The sequence below is a fragment of the Pleurodeles waltl genome, chromosome 2_2 (genome assembly GCF_031143425.1).
Source record: "Pleurodeles waltl isolate 20211129_DDA chromosome 2_2, aPleWal1.hap1.20221129, whole genome shotgun sequence".
NCBI classification, from domain to species: Eukaryota; Metazoa; Chordata; class Amphibia; order Caudata; family Salamandridae; genus Pleurodeles; species Pleurodeles waltl.
Window position 1 is genome coordinate 962,724,435 of NC_090439.1, and position 22,534 is coordinate 962,746,968.

Below are 22,534 nucleotides of genomic sequence, written 5' to 3' on the forward strand. Positions count from 1 at the left end.
GTGAGGAGCAAGGTAGAGAACTATGACACCTTGCTAGGGAAGGGAATGTGTGGATAGAAACACACTTTATTCCGCCCTTTTTTTTTTCCTTTTCTTTTCTCTTTTTTTTTTTTGATAACCTAAATAGATATAGAGGCCATTATTTTTCTTTTACTCAATTCACGACCACTAAACCACTGGGCACAAATCACACAGTGAAAAGAGGAAACTCACTGACAGTGCACAGTTGCTTCCCTTCCCCTTCACCCCTTTTCCCCTTTAATATATGGTTAAAACAAACCCAGACTGACCTCCTATTTCTTATCCTGTGGTTTCTCCTCATGCCTCTGAGTGGAGTCGCAAACAGGAACCGGTGAACTCCTAGAAGGATACAAAGAGAGACTGTTAAAACAAGTTGATGGATAAAAGAGAAAAATACCCATATAGAGGAAGAAGCAAAGAAAGAAGAGATTGTAGAAACAATAGCGAATCAAAAGGAATAAGGAAGATAACTTTAAGTTATTCCTTTCAAACAATAGAGTGGTGGTACTCCATGACATAGGACTTATAAGTGAAAGTACCATATGAGAAAGAATAAAGATTTTTCTTTTTCTTCTCTAACTGTTCTGTGAGTCGACTGTACTAGAGGGAAAAAGTGTCTCACTATCACCACACCCACTACACACCCTTAAGGTAGGACATAGGTAACCCAGAGGGCAGGGTGCTGTGTAGGTAAAAGGCAGGACATATAACTGTGTGTTTAATATCTCCTGATAGTGGAAAACTCCTAGATCCGTTTTCCACTGCTGTGAGGCCTGCTCATTTCATAGGCTAATATTGAGGATACCCTCATAAACTGTGTGAGTGTTAGATTCTGATTAGAAAGGGGTAAACAGGTCATTTTTAGTATGGCCAGAACGGTGATACAAAATCCTACTTATTGGTGAGGATGGAGTTTATATTACTATTTTAGAAATGCTACTTTCAGAAAGTGAGTATTTTTCTGCACTTAAATCCTTCTGTGCCTTACAGCCTGTCTCCAATCCATGTCTGGGCTGGGCTGGTTGACAGCTCCCTTGTGCATTTCACCCAGACAACCACAAACACAGGATGCTCAGTCACACCTGCACACATCTGCATACTGAATGGGTCTTCTCGGGCTGGAAGGGTGGAGGGCCTTACACTCATATTTCTAAGAACAGTGGCTTGCCCTTACATAATAGACTGCCAAACCCTCTACTGGGTCCCTGGTAGACAGGGTTGTACTGAAAGGGGACCTTGTGCACTTCAAAGACACTCTTTGAAGTCTCCCCCACTTCAAAGGCACGTTTGGGTATATAAACTGGGTCCCTGAACCTACCAACTCAGATACTTCTTGGGACAGACACTCTGCACCAGAATGTGCAACCAGAATGTGCAACTTGCCAAGAGAAGCTGACTCACCTGGACTACTTTGCTGTAAAGGACTGGTATCTTGCTGTTGCCCGGCTACCTTTCTAGCCCCTGGTTCTGCTGAGAAGTGCTCTCCAAGGGCTTGGATTGAGCTTGCCTCCTGTTACTGAAGTGTCAGGCCCAAAAATACATCTCTGCAAATAAACTCCCTGTGGAGCGAAGATCGACGCACAGCCTGCCGGAATCGATGCACACCCTGTCCAGCATTGTGAAAATCATTGCATCGCTGAACCGGATCAACACACCCCAGCTCCCTAAGTGGAGATTGGCGCAGCGCCAGAGTTGCAACTAGAACTTCGACGCACAGCCCACCGGATAGACGCATCGCTGATCCGGAATGACGCAGCCCGATTTCCTGTGAGAAGAATCGAAGCAACACCAGTCATGCGACAGAATTCAAAGCAAAGCCCTTGCCGTGTGGAAAAGAATCAACGCATCATCTGTGTGCAACCAGATATCTGACGCACACCTACCTTTTTCCACGCATCTCTTTTTCTGCGTTATTCGTGTGTGTAACTTTGACATTGATGGAGCGTGATTAAAATCTAATAATTAACATGAGAAGCTTGCAATAAAATGCTTAGTGAAATCGCATAGAAAATGTAAACGTTAACGCATGTGTATGAAATGTGCCCACGGGTAGTGGCCACCATTGTATTCGATGATTAATGAAATTGACTAATGATAAATTACTAATGTATTAATGTATTATTCTTCTGTATTAATGTTAGGTATTATGTATTAGAATTGCTAATTTAACATTAGGCCTTAGTTAGTAAGCGTCTAGGCCTAGCTGCCTGGTCTCATATTAACTGCGTTTTCTAACGTGCAATGTAATGTTTCTTGAAGGACGTGAAGCTGTACTTTTCCAGGAGTTAGAGATGTGTGTGTAACTGTAGTAAATTTTCTCATGAGAACCCGACTTGCTAAAGGAGACATTCTTGTGGAGCGCAACAGTGTAATTCGCAACAGGTACAAGGTCATTTAGACTAGGGAAGACAATGGGACTACTGACTTGAGTAACAAATGTCACTTATTCCTCACCTGACATTCTACCCTTTGGAGGCGTCAAACCCAGGAACCAATGAGCTGCGTGAGAACTGTCAAAAGTGGAAAGCTCTAATGGGGTGACCGTTGGACTATTGGATGGAGATAATGATGCACCAAATATAGACCAATTGGAAATTAGAGACTTGTTCAACAATTTTGATATAATCGTAGGACACAAGGAGAAATCAGCCATTACGTGCCTTTACTATTGCCTAGACACTTTGCCACTCTGTCTTAAAGACTTTGCGGTTAAATTCTTCGAACCATCCATGTTTTGCCTTGCCGATTCGTACTTTTCCTCCTTATGAGGGAAGGGTCCCTTATTACCCGTCTTGCTGAACTTTGTTCTGTTCCTTGGCTGATGGCGAATCAACTGATGTCCTGAGGACGAAGACTGACTCTGTATGCTGACTCATTACGGAGGGTAACTATATGATGATGAAATTGAAATTGTCTGTTTGCCTTTCCTTTCTAGGTACAAACTGCTTCTTTTGATAGAGACCATAGTTAGATGTTTTCGAAATTTGTGTTGCTAAATTGTTTTGCATGAAGCCCAACATGCTAATGCTGATTCGAGGTTAGTTAAGGAGTTCACTAGACGGACGCAAATAGACAAATGACTGAATCTATGCTTTGTTGAATAATGCACTATTGAAACTCTGCTAAGATTAACCCATGTTGACGTCGTGCTTTATTCTAATGTTTATGATTTTTTGCTTTGATGAAATCTTATTCGAGTTGCCATATTATTACCGTGTTGATGTGTTTTCTGGTATTGAGACTAATAAACTTGCTAGTAGAGTGTAATCAATAGGGAATAAATATCATAAATCTTACAAAATATTGTGTGGTTATTTCATGACTGAGAGGCCTTGGTGTGTTTTGGTTCTTACCTATGCCATTATTCAATTTGAATCTATTTGCTATAGTGAATATTGATAACATTATTGATCTATTGATTGCTATGTTGATTAATTGTCTCGTCCTAAGGTGTCTTCAATCAGGGTCAAAAGATTTATTGGCCTAAAACGAGTCCCAGACTAACTAATTATTTAAGACGGGACGCGTTATCAGTTCTGGTAGCAGAGGATGGTTTAGGCCCTTTGTGGCCCTAGGACGAGGGACCATTGTTTTGGAATTTTTTTTTAAATAATGAAAATTTGAGGTATGATGTGCCCCTAAGTCCCAAATGACATTCCCGGAATCTTGGAGCTTGCCGAAGTGAGTTGAGTATGTTCTCGGTGTTCTAGTGATAGTATGAGTGAGGTAGAATTTGCACTTTCCCAGCTTATGCATATCGCAGGTGAATTGTAAGGGTTGTGAGAATCTAGCCCAGGTAATATTTTAGTAGGAGTGGGTGTACTCCGCAGAATGAGAGTAGGGAAGTCGTCGAACTTCATGTGAGTGTTGTGCTTTATGCCAAAAATTGTCCACGTGGTTTTTGGTGATGTACGGACCCGGCGTGGTCTAAGACTCCGGAGTATATTGATAAGTGTATGAGACACTTGGTTTATGTTGTAATTTGCACGGTTTAATAGGTCAATCGGGCATGGTTGACAAGTCGAGTTTGAGTCAAATTGTGTGAGTGAAACCTTCGATGGAGATTTGGCAAGTTCTAAAGTGCACTAGAACGAACCATTGACAAGTCGAGAGTAGAATTTGCGAGTCAAATTCTGCTTGCGGGTGTGGGATCTGAGAAGGAGAGAGTAGCGGACGCAGCTTCAAGTGAAATCTCTGTGAAGTTCTGAAGCGATTGTGTTACCCTTCCTGTAGTAAACCGGCAAATTTGAGTTTGTTGTTAAAGTGCTTTTGTCTGAATAGATAGTGAGGAAGACAAGCCGCAAGACTTTGTCAGCCGCAGAGTGTGTGGGTGTGACGTCATTGGAGCCGCACTGGGATAGGTTAGTTGCTGAGAGGGGTCGCGCACGGATTGGCAGCCGTCCATGCGAGGCAATTGGTTGAGAAGGTAGACGAAGAGTGTTCTGGGAACTAAAGTCACTTCCTGATTAGACTCTAAACAAAATAAAAGATGCAAAAATTAAGTTTTTCAAGGCTTTAAAGAGTGCTTTGAGGGGAGATGCGTATATTACAGCGAGTGTGGGGGAGCCTACACCGCCAGAAGACACCCCGGCTTATGCCGTAATGGAGGAAAAGGGAGTCGCGCCATGCCTTTGACTGAAGCATTGGTGCAAATTAACAGAGAAAAATGGGTGTTTGGCATTTCCAGAGAATGGAACCTTTAACATAGGGGTCCTAGAAAATTTGCGGAAAGCGTTAAATGAGCAGAAGCACCAGCCCCCGAAACCAGCTCAGTTTGAGGCGTTAGTGATTTGGGAATTAATGGCCATATGACAGAGGCAACAGAAATTCAAGCGGAGAATGAGGAAAGCAGAAAAGACCTTAGCAGAAGCTAGATGGGATAGTGAGACCAGGATGTGGAGAATGGAAATAGTAGATGGAGTTAGTATGTTTCCGGCAATATCTCAAGAAGCCGAAACACAGGGAAGAAAGGCCACTTGTAAAACAGACAAGGGCTCTAGCAAGAAGAAGGAGACTCAGAAGTCTTGGGTAGATGCAGACGATTCTGATGATGATGAGTTTCTCAATCAGTTGTTACATGATCGACCGCCACCATATGCCATGAATGACAATAGACTGAGTACTAGTGCAGGTCCTGTAAGTCCGACACAAAATTAGGGAACCACAAGCGCAGCACAGGCAAATAATGTTATCACATCAGCTCCGATACAGAATGGTGCTAGTGTATCCACCGCACGAGATACGCAGATACAGGTACAGCCACCGGCAATTCAGAGACTCTACCCTGATGTCCCAGTATTAGAGACAACTACGAGTTTGATGGTGCCACCTGATCCAGTGTACACGAGATCAAAGTTAGTGCAGATTGAGCCAAGTCCAAAATTGCTGCCCCAGCCGCAGCAACAGGTGCTTCCAAGTTACACTTCGGTCATAGGACTGCAGTCAGTTACAGCACCTATGATGAATCAAGCCCTGGGAGTTAACGCTCCACCGGGATTGGGAAACGGACAGGCACCAGCTGCTATATCATTGCCGATTACTGTTGATCCGCCAGTACCGTTATATGCGCAGGTCAAACCTATTGTATGCGATCAGGGAGTAATGACTCAAGAGGTGATAAGAGGAGGGTTCACGGGAAGTTCCCAAGGGATGACACCGGGAGAACAGACAGCCGAGGGATCTAGATCCTTGTTGGACTTCAGTCCGATTGGGGTTCCTTTAGAGACAATGAGACAGGCAGGTTTGGGTCTACTGACACCACGGATATTGGGAGCAAATACTTCACAGACACCAATGATGCAGGCTGTAAATATCTTGTTGCTAGGCTTAACAGCGCAACAGTTAACTGAGTGGTTAGACAAGCTTAACACTTCACAGGCTACTCCTGCGACAGCAGAGAGGTCAGAGAGAGAGGAATACCTGATTTTTGTGAGGTTGGGTGTGGAAGCAGCTGAGCTAGTTGAAGGGACTATGGGAGTGAACAGGTTAGAATCATACACTGAGGCAGAACTGAGGTACTTGTGCCCGAAAATAACCAAAGAAGTGAGTAAGGTGCACCAGAGGTTAACGAACTTAGCAGATAAATACGGTATAGACTTAGACAATACTAAGCATCTGAAAAGGAGTTATAGGTTAGACTTCGAACCTAAAGATTTAGATCATATGAGATCCACTGGGATGAAGGCACACCTTAAAGAAATTCTACAGAGCGCGCAGGTTTGGGGAGCATTAGAGAAGTGGGAAGGCAGATGGGCAAAGAAGAGAGATAAGAGCAAAAGTGACTGCCTGGAACCGCAGCAGGCAAAAGCTGCACCAGACGCGGGAACAATAAAGATGCTACTGATGAGGGAGACAGCTGGAGGGGTTCTAGTCCATGTACCGTGGTCTAGAGGTGACATTTTGTCATTCACAAATGATTATCCCAGGTTGAGGGACAAGCCAATAGAGTGGTATCAGCAGACAGATAAGTTTGTGAAGCTTGCAAAGTGTCTCTGGGAAGACTTGAATACCCTATTTGAGATTATAGTTCCAGCTGATTTATGGCTTGAGTGTAAGAGAAGTGTGGATTGGCCAACGACAGAACCGGCAAGGGACAGGGCCACAGGAGCACCGTCTCCTGAGGTGATGAAATACTACTATAAGGTGATTGAGTTTTTGAAGCAGAAGGTGTCACCGCAGAATATTGATTGGCAGAAAATTGATAGAACGGCACAAGAAGGCAAAGAGTCGATACATGCTTACTATGAGAGGTTGTTAAAGGCATTCAAACACTATAGTGGCACGGAGGTCATAGAACCGAAAGATATGAATCACCTTGTGTTCAGGTTTGTTGAAGGACTGAGGCCAGAGATTAGCCAGATGATTAAGAATCATTTGATCTGTTGGTAAGCGAAACCGATTGATGAAGTGTTGCAGTATGCGAAATACTGTAACAATGAGATTGAATTGAAACAGAGAAAGCTGAAAGAGAAGGTGATGGTGATGCAAATTAAGGCAGCTCAGGCAGGGGTGCAGGGAAATGGAGTACAGCAGATGGTACAGCAGCAGCCTCAAGGGAACGGAATGTTCCAACCGCAAACAAGAGGCAGAGGTCAGGGAGGTTTTGTGAACCGTGGTCCAGACTTGAATACTGTTGTGATTCAAAATGACCTGCAAGGCATGAAAAAGATGTCGTCATGCCATGCGTGCGGGGGCGTGGGACACTGGAAGCGGGAGTGCCCAATGATGGTGCAGGATGGTGTTGTTCAACAAAGCAATGATGTTGGTAAACTTCAAAATGTGAGGGGTCCAAGAATGAGGGGTCCAAATCTGAACTTCCAGAATAATATGGTACAGATGCAGGGTCTCCAGCCTATGCAACAAGTGCAAATGCCACCTGTTCAGCCAGCGCAGTTGCGGCAAATACAACAGCAGATTCCCATGGTACATAGACAGCAAATGCAGTTGCCTTTAGCTCCGATGGGACATCAACAGGTGATGCTTCCTCAACAGGTCACAGGTCAAACAATGAGTCAAAATAATACAGTACAACAATTCCCATTGGCAGTGAGAATGGAATAAACGATGAATGGTCGGATGATTGTTCAGATAGCGAAGAGTGCAGGCTTGCAGCATCCCTAGAAGTAGATCAGAGGGGACCTTATGTGCAAGGGAAGGTGATTGGTCACAAGGTTTCGTTCCTGGTTGACACAGGAGCTACACGCTCTACAGTCAGAAGTGCAGAGGTTCAAAAATTGCCGCTTTCGGGGCGTACCATAAAGGTGGTAGGAGTAGCAAATCATCTCTTGACTAATCCGATTACATATCCGGTTCAGGTTGAGATTGATACCTTTCAGGGATTGCACAGGTTTGTAGTCTGTGATTCAAGTCCCGTATCCCTACTGGGAAGAGACTTAGGGAGTCATTCCAACCCTGGCGGTCATCGACCGCCAGGGTGGATGACCACGGAAGCACCGCCAACAGGCTGGCGGTGCTTCCCTGCCCATTCTGACTGCGGCGGTAAAGCCGCGGTCAGAAAAGGGGATCCGGTAGTTTCCCGCCGGATTTCCCCTCTCTGGGCTGAATCTCCATGGCAGTGCTGCAAGCAGCGCCGCCATGGAGATTCCGACCCCCTTCCCGCCACCCTGTTTCTGGCGGTTTTTACCGCCAGGAACAGGATGGTGGGAACAGGTGTCATGGGGCCCCTGGGGGCCCCTGCACTGCCCATGCCGCTGGCATGGGCAGTGCAGGGGCCCCCTAACAGGGCCCCAGCATGATTTTCACTGTCTGCATAGCAGACAGTTAAAATCGCGATGGGTGCAACTGCACCCGTCGCACCCCTGCATTCGGAGCCGGCTTCTATGTTGCAGGGCCTTTCCCGCTGAAAGGAGCGCCCGCCGGCCCAGCGGGAAAGCCAGAATGGCCTCCGCGGTCTTTTGACCGCGGAGCGGCCAAATGGCGGTGACCGCATGGCGGGCGGCTACCGCCGCCCGCCGCAGTCAGAATGACCGCCTTACTGTGTTAAACGCGGTGTTCGATCACCTGTTCCAATGAAGGGATTGAGGTGCAGACAAACAGTGATGATGAAGGGGACGATGGTCAGATCTCAGAGCCAGAGACAGAGACCACAGATGAGGAATACCCTTTGATAAGCTTCTTCCCGATGTTCACAGTGACCGATTTGCCAACAGAATTACAGGGAACAGTGGCAGAGAAGGTATGGGACTTGACAGGAAAGGAAGTGGGACTGATCAAAGGAGTAGAACCAGTCAAAGGAGATGTGAAGCAGAATGATGTGAAGCAAGGGGTCTTAAAAGAAGTGATGGGCAGCCCATGTAATTCGCCAATAATGGGACTGAGAAAGCCTTGTGGGAAAGTTTGTATTGTCCAGGACTAGAGAAAAATTAATGAGATAGTGGTAAAATGTTGCCCCATAGTGCCAAATCCAGCCGTGATCATGTTCCAAGTTCCCTATGATGCAGAGTGGTTCACGGTTGTGGACTTGTCTCAAGCGTTCTTCTCTGTGCCTCTTCATGAGGATAGCCAATTTCTATTCAGTTTTAAATTCTTGGACAAGGTTTACAGTTGGTGTCGAATTCCTCAAGGGTTTTCAGAATCACCTTCCATCTTCAACCAGATATTGAAGAAGGATTTGGAGTCATTGAAATTGCCTTTTAACTCCACTCTAGTACAGTACATTGATGATTTGCTGATTGCATCCAAAACGAAAGATGACTGCAGGTATGATACTATTGCCCTACTGAACCATTTGGGAAAGAACGGACATAAAGTGTCCCCAAAGAAGCTACAGTACTGTCAGAAGGAGGTGAAGTATTTAGGCCACATGACTGAAAAGGGGTCAAGGAGAATATCAAAAGAAAGAGTGACAGCCATATTACAGATGAGTCCCCCGACATCCAAAAGAGACGTAAGGATGTTTTTGGGAATGGTGGGCTACTGTCGCCAGTGGATTCCCAGCTTCTCAATTATCTCTAAGCCTTTGGTGAGGTTGACTGTCAAGGAGGTTAAGGATGGCCCGGATACCCTAACTATGTCCGAGAAAGAAATGAGGGCCTTCATTGAACTGAGAGAGTGCATGTGCAGGGCTCTAGCTTTAGGTATGCCTGACTACACAAAGCCTTTTGTACTGTTTTGTCATGAACGTGATGCTTGTTCTCTGTCTGTCCTGACACAGGTCCATGGAGGTGCAAACTGCCCAGTAGCATATTTTTCAGCTACTTTGGACCCAGTCGCAGCAGCCTTACCGGGTTGTCTGCGTGCAGTTGCAGCAGTTGGTCAAAGCCTCACTCAATGTGAGGGTATAGTGATGGGACATCCCTTAACAGTAATGGTCCCGCACTCAGTTGAAATACCACTCACCCGAACCAAGACGCAGCACATGACAAATGCCCGTCTGACAAAATATGAAACAATTATATTGGGGTCACCTAATGTATCACTGAAAAGCTGCACTGTGTTAAACCCGGCAACTTTGCTTCCCAATGAAAATACAAATGTTGATGATGCTGAGGAAGTAGAACATGATTATCTTGAGGTAACCAAACTGTGCACCAAACCAAGACCTGACATTAAAGATACCCAATTGGAAGAAAATGATTACATTATCTTTGTTGATGGTTCACGCTTAAGGGACTCAGTGGGATTACTAAGCGCCAGATACGCTGTGGGTACAATCACCGGTATCCTGGAAGCATCTGGCTCGAGAGAGTGTATTCCACTCAAGGTGCTGAATTGGTTGCTCTTACTAGGGCATGCCATGCTGCTGACAAACTAAAAGTGACTATACTGACAGCAGATACGGATTTGGGATTGTCCATGATTTTGGCCAGTTGTGGTCACAGAGGGGTTTCATGACCTCTTCTGGTTCTTCAGTGAAAAATGGTGAAAAAATTAAGGAATTGTTGCACGCGATTCAGTTACCTCTTGAAATTGCTGTGGTGAACTGCAGCGCTCATGTTAAATCGCAAGACTTTGTGTCAATGGGAAACGGATATGCAGCTCAAGTCGCAAGGTTTTGTGCATTGAACTGTATATCGTTCAAAGATCAGTGGGAATTGTTACTGGAAACTGAAAATGAGACATGCACAGGTTATGCATTGAGGGGGGTTGACATAATGGAAGAGTTCAAATTGTTGCAGGGGCGTGCCAGCAGAGAGGAGAAACGCTCTTGGCTCAAAATGCAATGTGTACGAAGACCTGATGATATGTGGGTTTCAGATGAGGGGAAACTAGTTTTGCCAAACAGTCTTTTGTCACAGTTTGCAATGTTTTACCATGGTCAAGCACATATTGGGAGAGACACCATGATCAGGTTGTTCAAAGTCGATTGGTTCAATCCAAAATTCAGACAAGCTGCAGAAGTAATCTGTCACAGGTGCATCATCTGTCAACAGATGAATGTGGGGAAAGGGACTGCGGTGAATTTGAGCCACACTGGGAGAGCAGGAGGTCCATTTAGCAGGATGCAGATGGATTTTATTGAGATGCCTGTGTGTGGAGGTCTGAGGTACGTGTTGGTGATTGTGTGCATGTTTAGTCACTGGATTGAAGCTTACCCTACACGTAGGAATGACAGTCTCACAGTAGCGAAGTTGCTGCTTAGGGAGTTGATACCACGTTTCGGGTTTCCAATCTCTTTAGAATCAGATAGAGGAAGTCACTTCAACAACGAGGTGGTTAAACTCGTGTGCCGCACTGAACATTGAACAGAAGTTGCATTGTGGCTACCGTCCCGAAGCCTCAGGACTACTGGAACAGATGAATGGGACCTTGAAGTCGAAAATGGCAAAAATGTGCGCAGCTACCAATTTGAAACGGCCAGATGCATTGCCCTTAGTGCTAATGTCAATGAGAAATACACCCAAAAAGAAAACAGGACTGTCTCCTCATGAAATTCTCATGGGCCAAGCCATGAGATTGCCCGCAGTGCCTGCAAATGCTCTTGTGAATATCACAGATGATATGGTGATGGACTACTGCAAGGGTCTGGCTGATGTGGTCCACTCTTTCTCTCACCAGGTGGAAGCCACCACACCGCCACCGATAAATGATGCAGGTCACAACCTGAAAGCCGGTGACTGGGTTGTTGTCAAGAAACACGTGAGGAAGTCGTGTTTGGAGCCACGTTGGAAGGGGCCGTATCAAGTGATACTGACAACTACTATTGCTGTGAAATGTGCAGGAATTCCAAGCTGGATCCTTGCCAGTCACACAAAGAATGTGAGGTGCCCAACTGATGAGGAAATTGAACTGTCAAAAATTACAACCACAGAAAAGGAAGTCTCAGGGCCGGAGAGTAATCAAAGGGGAACTGAGACAGAAGGAGAGCCCGTTGAGGACGGCTTGGTCACTCCAGCAAGAGCTGAGACCCAGAGGGGTGACAGTGAGCCTATCTCAACTGAGGCACCAGAAGAACCAACGCAAAGAGAGGTTCTCCCAGAAGCAGACGGATACGGGTTTGAAGTAGAGCCCGTGACAGACCCAGAAGGCGAAGGGGAAGAGTCAGGAGAGAAGCAAAGTGGCCAGACTCCTCCTGAGCAAATTGCAGGTCCATCAAGAGAAGACACCATAGAATCAGAGGAGGGCGGAGAACAGCCACAAGAAAGCCGAAAAGTCAAAAAGGTACTGAAAGGAGACAAGTGGCCAGAATCGCGAGTAACCAAAGGAAAGGTGGTTGTTAACAAAAGTATAGAAGAGGAAGTCGATACGACCAGGAAAGAAGATCTTAGTGATGGAGAATTGCAGGGCGAGCAAAAGCTGAAAAGAAAGAGGATAGCCAACAGAAGGTACGCAGGTCCTGAGTGGGCGTATGTAACATCAGCTGAGTGGCAACAAGAATTCTTGGCATTCTGTTTTGATTGAGAGGTTCCAGGTCAATACTACTGCACCTGAACTTGACCACAGAGAAGGGAGATTGTGTTAAATTTGAAGTAAAGCTGAAAAGCTGAGAGAAAAAGAGACTGATAAATTACCGGATGTGACACTGTTAACCTGAATTGACTTGAAAAAACGATTTTGACAAGCTGCTAACCTGATTTGACAAGGATCCTGGGAGTGAGTGAAACGCTGTAAATACTTGCTAAAGAAAGACTTTGCTTGAGAGAAGAGAAAAAAAAGAGCTTTAGACCTTCCTCAGTTGATTGTTTGGCTTTATGTTGTTCTTCTTTCTGATTCCTTACAGATCATGATTAACACTAGAGATAATAATAAGGGGAGTCGGATTTATAGATGGTTGGGTATTATTTTGGGTGTTGTGTGTGCGATAGTAATCATAGCTGTGATTGTGGGAATGCCATTGGTGGATAAGAGTGAGACTAACAATGCTATAATTCCTGAGACTGCTACACTAACACCATGGGAGAGATTTGAGCAGGATACGAAATATTTTCATGAGGGAACTAACACAAAAGGGGAACTATCTACTAATGTTTTCTATCGATTGTTGAATTAGTATGTTGAAACAATGGATGCGAAGAATTGTTATGTGTGCACAAAAATTCCTTTGTCAGTACAAGAAGGGGTTACCTATCATAGTTTGCCGTTAACATACGGAATAAGTTGTAGTTTGTTATTAACAAGGATTTATGATCAAGAATATATTCAGTACTTCTATTATAATCTAGATGTAGTGTTTTCTTTTGTGCCTATAAATGAATATTTGAGTAAGGTAGCTAGAGATCATAGTATAAAAATAGTTACGGGTTTCTTTGAGCCCACACTGACATTTGGTACAGCTTATGCGCATCGCAATAATCTAACCTGCTTACTAACATCTGTAGAGAAGAGCTTTTTAGATCACACTGATGATAGAAGAAAAGCGTTAAAAGAAAAGCTAGAAAAGGGATTAGAGAAACGAACGTTTGCAAATGATTATGCTTATAGTGCAATAAAGACACAAGGCAAATTAGCTTTAGATGTATTACATGTAGGAAAGCTTTGTCTATATAGGCCAAAATCTTACCACAACACTTTATTTGTGGGAACGAGTGAGTGCAGACATGTGTTTTTGTTTCAGAGTAAGTGGACATTCATGTTAAATGGACAGGATCCAGCGATCCCAGGGATCTATTACATATGTGGACTTAATGCTTATTACCGTCTTCCAAAGGGATAGTATGGGATATGGTATTTGGGAATAGTTTTTCCAAAGATTTACCAATTTGATGACTTAAGGAAGTTTCCTAAAGTGTCTGAATTACATCATACTAGACAGAAAAGAGAGACAACTGCTGCTGTCGTGGGTGATATATTTGGAGCAATAATTCCTTCAGTGGGAGTTATCTTAAACTCCATAAAGATTCGAAAGTTGTCTACTATTGTGGATAACATGCTGACAAACTTCACGGGAGCTATACTCTTGGTGGATACTGAACTTGCTGCAGAGAGGGCTATGACTCTTCAAAGTAGGCTTGCTTTAGACATTCTTTTAGCAAAAACTGGCGGAGTCTGTAAGATGCTTAATGAGAGGCATTGTTGTGCCTATATACCCGACAATAGTAATAAGATTAGAAGTATGCTTACTAACCTAACAAGAGATAGTACAGATTTGAAGGAGCTGAAAGAACCTGGAGTTTGGGAAAAGGTTGGAAAGGGACTTGCTAAAGTGGGAAGTTGGTTTAGTAATATTTGGCATGGGATATTTGCAAAAATAATAGAGGGGATATTGATTGTTTTAGCTTGTTTATTCGGACTATGGTTATTATGTAAAATTAGTAAAAGAATTAGAGAAAAATTGGCAAAATGCAATATGAGGACAGGAGAAAAGAAAAGGGATAAAATACTCAACGCAAAATACGAAAAGTCAAAAATGGGGGAACAAATTGAAATAAAGGAACTAAGAAAGTGAAATGTTGTGAAGGGAAAGGATTTGTGTGATGACAAGAGTCATCAGAGGAGGGATTGATGGAGCGTGATTAAAATCTAATAATTAACATGAGAAGCTTGCAATATAATGCTTAGTTAAATCGCATAGAAAATGTAAACGTTAATGCATGTGTATGAAATCTGCCCACGGGGAGTGGCCACCATTGTATTCGATGATTAATGAAATTGACTAATGTATTAATGTATGATCTCTTGTATTAATGTTAGGTATTATGTATTAGAATTGCTAAATTAACATTAGGCCTTAGTTAGCAAGGGTCTAGGCCTAGCTGCCTGGTCTCATATTAACTGTGTTTTCTAACGTGCAATGTAATGTTTCTTGAAGGGCGTGAAGCTGTACTTTTCCAGGAGTTAGAGATGTGTGTGTAATCGTAGTAAATTTTCTCATGAGAACCCGACTTGCTCAAGGAGACATTCTTGTGGAGCGCAACAGTGTAATTCGCAACAGGTACAAGGTCATTTAGACTAGGGAAGACAATGGGACTACTGACTTGTGTAACAAATGTCACTTATTCCTCACCTGACATTCTACCCATTGGAGGCGTCAAACCCAGGAACCAATGAGCTGCGTGAGAACTGTCAAAAGTGGAAAGCTCTAATGGGGTGACCGTTGGACTATTGGATGGAGATAATGATGCACTAAATATTGACCAATTGGAAATTAGAAACTTGTTCGACAATTTTGATATAATCGCAGGACACAAGGAGAAATCAGCCATTACTTGCCTTTACTATTGCCTAGACACTTTGCCACTCTGTCTTAAAGACTTTGCGGTTAAATTCTTCGAACCATCCATGTTTTGCCTTGCCGATTCGTACTTCTCCTCCTTATGAGGGAAGGGTCCCTTTATACCAGTCTTGCTGTACTTTGCTGTGTTCCTTGGCTGATAGCGAATCAACTGATGTCCTGAGGATGAAGACTGACTCTATATGCTGACTCATTACAGAGGGTAACTATATGATGATGAAATTGAAATTGTCTGTTTGCCTTTCCTTTCTAGGTACCAACTGCTTCTTTTGGTAGAGACCATAGTTAGATGTTTTCGAAATTTGTGTTGCTAAATTGTTTTGCATGAAGCCCAACATGCTAATGCTGATTCGAGGTTAGTTAAGGAATTCACTAGATTGACGCAAATAGACAAATGGCTGAATCTATGCTTTGTTGAATAATGCGCTATTGAAACTCTGCTAAGATTAACCCATGTTGACGTTGTGCTTTCTTCTAATGTTTATGATTTTTTGCTTTGATGAAATCTTATTTGAGTTGACATATTATTACTGTGTTGATGTGTTTTCTGGTATTGAGAGTAATTAACTTGCTAGTAGAGTGTAATCAATAGGGAATAAATATCATAAATCTTACAAAATATTGGGTGGTTATTTCATGACTGAGAGGCCTTGGTGTGGTTTGGGTCTTACCTATGCCATTATTCAATTTGAATCTATTTGCTATAGTGAATATTGATAACATTATTGATCTATTGATTGCTATGTTGATTAATTGTCTCGTCCTAAGGTGTCTTCAATCAGGGTAAAAAGATTAATTGGCCTAAAACGAGTCCCAGACTAATTAATTATTTAAGACGGGACTAGTTATCAACGCAAACCAGGTACTTTGTGCTTGCAAGAGACAATTGTTGTTTTTAATAACTAAAGACTCTTATGATTACAAAAGTGATATTACAACTTGTGATTATCAAATCTTCATTGTTTTAACTTTAATTTAATCAGATAAATATCTTATATTTTTCTAAACCTGTGTGGTGTCTTTCTGTGGTGTTCTCACTGTGTTATTGCATGATTTATTGCACAAATACTTTACACACTGCCTTCGAAGTTAAGCCTGACTGCTCAGTGCCAAGCTACCAGAGGGTAGGCACAGGATAATTTGCATTGTGTGTGACTTACCCTGACTAGGCTTGTGGTCCCTACTTGGACAAGGGGTATACCTCTGCCAATTAGAGACACCATTTCTAACACTACTTAACATCTTTACGGCGCAATGTTGACTCCAAGTGCGTTTACTCGTATTTTGCATAGCCTTCCGCTCCACGTTGAAGCTTATTGGAAAAATAAGGAGTCTTAAACACTCTACTACTCCTCAATTTACTCCTCAGACAGATTCAGACTCTAACTGAGACAACACGGATAACACGGTTTCGTCGAGATCTGCATCCCACTCAGGAACCATTCCGAAAACTACCTCATCAAACAAAATACCAACAGATTCACACAAAAGGCCTAAAAAAGATTCTCCTTCCCCAGGGAAGCCCTCGTCAACCTCCATAGATTTGATTTTAGAAGAAATTTGGGCATTGAAACCCTTTATGGAGGAGACACCAAAAACTTTGCAGCACTTAGATGATAACTGGTCTTCCTTGGAATCACGAGTTTTGCTGGTGGAACAGAAACCAGAATATCTTCAACGAGGAGCTTCACGTATTTCAAACCTCGAATCTGAAATTTCACTACTCAAGAGGCATACTGAGGATCTTGAAAATAGAAATTGTAGGAAATTGTAGGAACAATCTACGCTGATATAGTTTTCCCAAAAACACAGAGGGTTCCAATCAGACTACCTACTTTCAAACTTTTCTTCCAAAGCTACTGGATTTGTCATCAACCAATTCCCTCAAAATCCAGAGGGCTCACAGATTGGGTCCGAAAGTCTCTAATAAAGCATTAGGAGTCATTATACTCTTTTTGCAATACAGAGACTTAATTTAAGTCTTGTCTGTGGTATAGGCTAAAGAACAAATAATTTGGAAAGGTCACAGACTGTATTTCTCTCAAGATGTTGCCAAAGCAACAGCTGATAGCCGCAAACAATTTTTGGACTTGCGTCCTCAATTGAGAGCCATAAATGCTAGATTCCGACTACTTCATTCATGTTTATTCAAGGTGACATCCAAAGAGAAAACAACCACTTTCGAAGATCCGGCCGCACTTAAACAATTCATACAAGAACATAGAGCAGAAGAAATGGACACTTTAAAAGTCACTCAATTTGGACTAATTCTTAAGATTATTACTTGTTTCTATTGTTTTTCTCCTATTACTATGATCTTAATTCAATAGTCTTTTATCTCTTATTATAGGTATATGTCCTCACATCTCCTTCCTGTTTATCACCCTTTATGTGACACCTTCATCCAAGTTGAAGCCGTCCCTGCGTTTCTGGCGGTTCTGTGGATCTTGATGGCTGTCATCGTCATCTTCTGGTGTTGTCACTCTCCCCTTTTGTTCTGTATTTTCGTAGGTATGTCTCTCAGTCGTCATTTGTATGACTTTTACTGTCTCTTTGACTTTTGCAAATTTCTATCTTCTTACTTTACATTTCTAATTTATTTTTTAACTTGTCTCCGTCCTTTAATTTCTTTCCTTTTATTCACCAACTTTCTTATTCTTCTCATTTTCTATTTTTATCACAAAAATGTATGATACTGTTAACATACAATATGTGCTTACTAATGTTTTTATGTTACATTCCAGATTACTTCATGGAATATCAAAGTAATAGGTAATCCTATCAAATGACAAAGGGTGTTATCTCATTTAGCCAAGCTAAAAACAGATGTCGCACTTCTTCAGAATCACACCTTTCTGAGACAGAAGTTTCTAAATTAGAAAAATGTTGGGTAGGCAATGTGTTTGCTTCTCATGGAGTAGTGATTCTTTGCCATAAAAAGTTGCATCTCATGACAGTGCGTCAGGAAACTTATTCTGAGGGTCGCTGAATTATTGTCAAACTCCTGATAAATAATACACCTCTGACTATTTTCAGACTTTATGGTCTGGTTTCGGTAGACAATATAGTTTTGTCCAATATATCAGATAAATTACATTTATGTGATAATGAATATGTTATATTTGGCGGAGATTGTAATCTAATTCTGGATCCTGTATTGGACCAGCACTCAACAGTTAAGTTTGTACATTCCAAGATGCACTCTCAATTTAAATCTTGCATACTGTAACTCCTTAGTTGATACTTTGAGAATATGCCATCCAGACACCTCTGAATATGTCTTTTATTCGTCCCCACATCACTCACAATTTCAAATAGATTATCTCTTCTTCAGTAAATCTCTTACCTAAAATGTTCTCCATTCAGGCATAGGCTCCATATTGATTTCAGATCATGCACCAGTTTATACAGATATTGACTTTATTCCTTTTCACCTCATGCAGACGGATGGTGTTTTAACAGCACACTCCTTTCAGATTCTAAATTCACTTCTGAATTTGAAATGTTTACAAATGTACTCTTTACTTTAAATACTACCATTAAAACCTCTATTATTTCTACCTGGGACTCTTTTAAAGCGGCAGCCAAAAGGTTTTATAATAAAATTTGTTTCCACAAAAAAAAAAAACATATGGAATCCCAAAATACGCAATTACTTTAAAAAAAATGTAAAAACTTGAATATGATTATTATTATTCTAATAATGAGGCATCATTAGGTTCACTTATTGAACTACGAACACTGCTTCCTCTTATCTCTTAAAAAGTAGTGCAAGATATTATGGGGGCCAAAACAAAATGGGAAAATCATTTGCTAACTATGAAATACAACTGGGAATGTTATTTATAAAGATAAAGAAATAATGAAGGAATTTGTTAATTTTTACACTAATTTATATTCTTCTGATACTCATGTATCCCATCCAGATTTATCAAAATACTTTTAATCCATTGCCTCTCCCTCTTCACAACATATTGATTTATACTCACTTGGATCAGATATCACACTCTTAGAATTATTTTACACAATCTCCGTTCTTCGCAGGGGGAAAGCCCCTGGTTCTGACGGGTTTACTATTGAATTTTATAGTCACTTCACGCAATCTCTTCTACATAAACTTTTGCAGTTATTTACCTCTTTCACCAAAAGTGGCACCTCCCATGGTACTTTTCAGGATGCTATGATTTGTTTAATCCCAAAAGATAATCAGGATCCCACACTTTGTAAAAATTATCATCCCATTTCTCTAGTTAATACAGATTATAAAATATTCACAAAAATGTTGGCTCTACGAATAGGTCCCATCTTACCTGATCTTATAGTTCCTAAACAGTGGGTTATGTCAAAGCCGACTAGCCGCCGATTATGCTCGAGGTCTTTTTAATATCCCAACCAAGGCCTCTATGTTAAATCATCCTATTGCAGCTATCGCCTTAGATGCTTCGAAAGCATTTGATAGGATGGAATGGAGCTTCATGATTCAAGCATTAAAGTGGATTTGGTTTCCTCCCAAACTAATTAAATTAATATCCTTACTATATTCAGGCCCTAAAACTATAATTTTTGTTAGTGGTTTGCTCTCAGATTATTTTACCTTATTTAGAGGGGTACGTCAAGGCTGACCATTATCACCACTATTGTTTATCATAGCACTAAAATTCGACAAGATACACATATCTCAGGTTTTCAACTAGGATCTCAACAAATTAAAATGTCGGTTTATACTGACATTATTCTTTTCTGCTGTTATAATCCCACTACCTCTCTGCCTCCCATTTTTCCATCAGGTTACTACCTTCTCTCATCTTTCCGGTCACAGACTGAACTCTGATAAATGTGAGATATTACCTTTAAATGTTCTGTGTAATAAGCAACTTTTTACTTCCACTGGATTTACTTGGCAGCCCTGCAAAATAAACTATTTAGGATTATAGTTTTCAGAAACTTTTAGTGACCTTCTCAAATTAAACCTTTAAAACATCATTAAAACATTAAATGATATCACTCATTGGCATTCACTTTTTCTGTCCTGGTTGACTTCATTCTATTAAAGTGATGCTTTCCCCCTTGGTATTATATATAATTGTGATGATTCCTGTCCATATTCCTCTCTAATATTTTTTTTTAAAAATAGACTCGTTACTTAACAAATGTCTATGGAAAGGCAACCCCATATCACATTGTCTATTTAAAAAAAAAGATAAATCAAATGGAGATCTTAGATTTACTGACTTAAAAAAATATCATCATGCCTTTTCTTTAAAACAAACTGCTAGATGGCTCTCCTCTGACTTACTTTTACATCCTCTGATATGGCTACAGCTAGAGAAATCTCTTATTTCGCCTTTTGATTTAAAATAATCTCTTGCTTTTACAGCCAATAAAGCTCAGTTCCGTACAACAGTTATTTCCCACAGTCGCAGACTCCTGTAACCTCCCTTGCCCTCAGCATGTCTGTCTACCACTAACTTTTTATAACAATCTATTTGGCATATTAAACTAATATGAGGGAACAACTGATCTATATATTGGAAATCATGGCACTCCAGAGGGTTATACTGGTTATCACAACTTTTTACTCATAACCATGGTATGGCCCTCATTACAGCCCTGACGGTCGGTGATAAAGTGGTGGTAATACCACCAACAGGCTGGCAGTAACTACCGCCAAATTATGACCATGGTGGTGAGAAACCAGACAGCCACTTTACCACACTGACCGCCAGGGCAGATACATCAGCCACCACGGCGGTAGCCGCCTACAGCATGGCGGAAGTCAATGTTCCGCCCACCATATTAAGACCCTGGAATCCGCCACCTTTTCTGGGGCGGTACCAACGACATCAAAAGCCTGGCGATAACATTGCACAGAAGGGAAAGGACTCACCTTTGGAGACACAGGGAAGAGCCGTGCCACCATGGAGCCCGAACTTCAAATATTCCCAATGATTTTCTATGTCCTGCTCCACCATGAACACCAATGACGGCGAAGACGACCACGGTGAGTACAGCTGCCTAGCACACAGGGGAGGGAGGGAGGGAGGAAAAAGAGAGTTACACACACACGCACAACACACACCCCCACCCCCAACACCATACACACAATCAGCTGAAGTAATAAAACCTATTTACCCTGAGGAGTAATGCAAGGGCAACAGGATTGTGCAAAAGTGAGTGTAATAATAACACAGTAGAAATACAAAAATGCAATATAATGGTATATGTATATGTACAGTTCAAGGGACACTGCCCAGTCCATATTGTGCTTGGGCCACAGGACCACAGGCCAAAGTCCAAGGCCCCACTTGTCACCTGCACCAACATGGAAAGAATACTGCAGGGGCATCAGTTGGAAAATAGGCAGGCACCTCAGGGCGATGGGAATGGGGGGGCACCTCAGCCAGCAGATAGAACAACACCACTGGTTCTGGAGGGGGCAACATGCCCTGTGCTTGGTCCTGGGGAGTGCAAGGCCACAGTCTCTCAAGTGGGTGACTTGCCCACTGGCTCTGCAGGAGACAACATGCCCTGTGTTCGGTCCTGGGGAGTGCAAGACCAAAGTCTCTCAAGTTGGTGACTTGCCCACTGGCTCTAGAGGGGGCAATATGCCCTCTGCTTGGTCCTGGGGAGTGCAAGGCCACAGTCTCACAAGTGGGTGACTTGTCCACATGCTCTGGAGGAGGCAACATGCTCTGTGCTCGGTCCTGGGGAGTGCAAGCCCACAGTCTCTCAAGTGGGTGACTTGCCCATATGTTTTGGAGGGGACACCATGCCCTGTGCTCGGTCCTGGGGAGTGCAAGGCCACAGTCTCTCAAGTGGGTGACTTGCCCACATGCTCTGGAGGGGGCAACATGCCCTGTGCTCTGTCCTGGGGAGTGCAAGGCCACAGTCTCACAAGTGGGTGACTTGCCCTCATGCTCTGGAGGGGGCAACATGCCATGTGCTTCGTCTTGGGGAGAGCAAGGCCACAGTCTCCCAGGTGGGTGTCTTACCCACTGGTTCTGGAGGGGGCATTGTGCCCTGTGCTTCTGATCCTGGGGAGGTTGGGGTTGGTGGGTGTCTTACCCACTGGTTCTGGAGGGGGCAACGTGCCCTGTGCTTCTGATCCTGGGGTGGCTTGGGTTGGTGGGTGTCTTACCCACTGGTTCTGTAGGAGGCATTGTGTCCTTTGCTCTTGATCCTGGGGAGGCTGGAGTTGCTGGGTGTCTTACCCACTGGTTCTGGAGGGGGCATCGTGGCCTGTGCTTCTGATCCTGGGGAGGCTGTGGTTGGTGGGTGTCTTACCCACTTGTTCTGAATGGGGCATCGTGCCCTGTGCTCTTGATCCTCGGGAGTGCAAGGTCGCAGTCTCTCAGCTGGGTGTCATACCCACTGGATTTGCAG

General features: G+C 42.8%; 1 long non-coding RNA gene across 3 annotated transcripts in view; it reads right to left on the minus strand.

The window, feature by feature from the left end:
* Window positions 1-22,534, minus strand: part of LOC138274356 (uncharacterized) — a 369,814-nt gene that overhangs the window by 315,239 nt on the left and 32,041 nt on the right. For all 3 annotated transcript variants that reach the window (XR_011200373.1, XR_011200375.1, XR_011200374.1), the window contains exon 2: window positions 291-360. This is a non-coding gene — a long non-coding RNA (uncharacterized lncRNA). The remainder of the gene's footprint in view (window positions 1-290; window positions 361-22,534) is intronic.